Raw genomic sequence first — 2,907 nt, 5'->3', positions numbered from 1 at the left:
TATATATATATATATATATATATATATATATATATATATATATATATCCAGCAATATTCATATATAAGGCTCAGTAGCATAGATGTTCCTTTTGGCTCAGTTCTCCTTGAAGTACTTTTTCTTTGTGTCCTTGCAGCTGTCACAGCCAGTTTTTCTTCTCTTCTGGGACATTCCGCATGTGGTTTACTGTAACAGGTCACTCAGCTTTGAAGTTCCTCAAATTACCGTTGTAAGATCTCTCCCTTTTCCTAAAACCTGGAACCGTATGGCCAACTGTCTACTTAACACTTTTCAGACTATCAAAATTATTTCATATTCAACAGATGTAAATCTAATTGATTTACATTTGCTAGTTCAGATAGCTACAGCGTGGCTTTACAATCTTCTTTTCCAACTCAATATCAACTCTTGGCAATTTCACTTCCCGGGTGTCTCTTTATGCCATTCTGTTGCTCATAAACTATGAGGGAAGAATGACTAACACCTGCATTAATGTCACAGGGCCACCCGAAGCTTCTCATACTGCCCTCACCCCTGACCCTTATGAATCTGGAGAAGACAACTAATTATGTGCAGATTCTCTATAAGGATTAGGTGCTAACCATTCATTCATTTGATCCCACTCTTATCCCAATTCCCAAACACCATCACCTCCATGTGTGTTATAATTGAGAACGACACAGCCCCAAATGCCATTATTCTGAATGCTGAAATCCAGAAATATCAAAATTCCTCAAGTATAAATCCAGGGATGGTTTTTACTGAGGGAAGAGTTTGTCACTGCTTTACCAGGACCATCTTCCCTCTATGTACCTTCACTTCCTCTTCCCTTTGTGTGTGTCTGTGTCTAATTAGCCCACTAGAATGAGAATACCAGTCATGCTGGCTTAAGCCCTGACCCAATGACCTTATTTTAACTAGGTCACTTTTGTAAAGACCCTATTTTCAAATAAGATCACACAATGAATTATTGCAGTCAGTGCTTCAAGATATGTTGGAGGAGGCTGTAGTTCCAACAATTGCAGCAGCTCCTTCTCCGAATTCATTTTTTGAAGCGATGACTCATTGAGAGCCTGCTGTGCAGTAGGTACCAAGTTATGTGCTGATCTTAAAGTGGTGAACATATGCTTGGGTGGTTTTAACCACGCAGCATGTGGAGATATAAATCATTAGAAATTGATTCAAACAACTGTATGATTTTAATCAAAGGTACTATGATGGGGATAAGATAAAGTGGTGGAATCTTAATCAGAATGTTTGGGGGGAGGTTATCTTGAGAAATAAGAGAAGATATGAATTAGAGCATAAACACTTCAGGTAAAATAATAAGAACGCATCAATGTTTTCTGATGGTTCAGAATAAACAGAATATAAAGCACCAAATGTGAGTAGCATTTGTGAAGTATGAGGTCACTGCTTCAAACAGGGCCATCCAAACGCACAAGGTCAAACTCTAGAAATTTGAATGTTGACATTCAACAATCCTGAAAGACCAGAATCCCAACAATATAAATCTAAAATAAAGAAAAAGGCAATCTAAAAGTATTTGTACTTTGTGGACTTCTGGCCCCAGAATTGAGACACCATGTATTTCTTCTGTGGCTGACCAGGTGTCTGGCGTTCGGTTATAATAGCTTGAACAAAGTTATAGAGCTACTTGTTGATTATAACAATGATGGGCATTTGTCCTCTTCAACATTAAAGCTGTAAGATTTTCTGGGCATATGCTTGCATATACTAAGAATTTGGAAATTCTATAGGTTTTTGCTGTAATAACTAAATTTTGCAAACTGCTCAGTATTTTCTTCAGTCCACATATTTGGTCTTCCTTAATGTCTTGTTCTGACTACATAATAAGCCCAGCTCCAAACAAGGTAGATTTTAAAACATCCCTGTTGTAAGTTATTTCTTCCTTTGAAGAACAAAATTGAGTTAACTATTTTGCAAACTAAGAATATGATATATTTTTTTTTTAAGATTCAAAATTAGCTACTGACAGTTATCACCTGAAGATGCAAACATGTCACCGGAAGCTTCTAGACTATTTTAGCAAGAGAACGGTCGTAGTGTTGAGCAGTAGAAAATGGATGGTCTCTGACCCTAAGGCGGTATACGTCCCTTACATTCACAGCTCCCCAGTCACACCTCGTTCCATAATCACACAGATGTAGCTGATAGGAAGGTGATGGAGATGAATTTATTTTCAAGACCCCAGAAATAGAGACCCACTGGATATGGAAAAAAAAATAATTTTTAGAACAAATCTGTCAGAAAGTCAAACAGAAAACCTGCCAAGGTAAATCAATTAGCCCATAATTAATTCTGTGGCATGAGGAGAATTCTAGGTTGACGCTGTGGGCTCAGATGAGGACCTACAGGTTGTAGAGAAGAGGCGACTGTAACAGTACATATTCCTGAGGCTGGCCTCTCTCCCCATTGCCGGCATCTTACCCTCGGGTTGTCTTTACTACGGTGAGGTCATCTGGGTGTGAGTACACAAGAAAGCCACGGTGTTGGGGACCAGGCCTGAACTCCTCTGTAGGCGGCATCAGCAGTGCCGTATCCCAAGAAGACCAAGCATCTTTAAGTGACCTGCCCTCATCTCCAGGCAGCACCTTCTCCGAGCCAGCGAGGTTCTGAGTGGGCGCGGCCATGAACACTGTTTCTGCTATGGTAGAAGGCGGCGCCTGCGAGCGTTTCAGGCAGAGTCATAAATGATGACTTCTACAGAGTACCTAGCTTCTGTGGGTGATAGCTACCCATAGCGTTGCAGATTCAGGACAAGAGTAGAAGAATTCAGGCCCAGGTCTCAAAGGTATAAGCACTAAATCAAGCAAACCAGAAGACATGTTTCCGTTTTCACACATTAACATATATCTACTTTCACTAAGACATGGAAATTACGTG

The 2,907-nt window shown here is 39.9% G+C and overlaps 1 pseudogene; it reads right to left on the bottom strand.

The window, feature by feature from the left end:
* Nucleotides 1-2,654, bottom strand: part of LOC129671540 (high mobility group protein B1-like) — a 97,625-nt pseudogene extending 94,971 nt beyond the window's left edge.
* Nucleotides 2,655-2,907: the final 253 nt, after the last annotated feature.

This window comes from Psammomys obesus, unplaced genomic scaffold (genome assembly GCF_907164565.1).
Source record: "Psammomys obesus unplaced genomic scaffold, mPsaObe1.curated_primary_1811, whole genome shotgun sequence".
Taxonomy (NCBI): Eukaryota; Metazoa; Chordata; class Mammalia; order Rodentia; family Muridae; genus Psammomys; species Psammomys obesus.
Note: the sequence above shows the minus strand (reverse complement) of the source record. Positions and strands in the feature narration are given on the sequence as shown.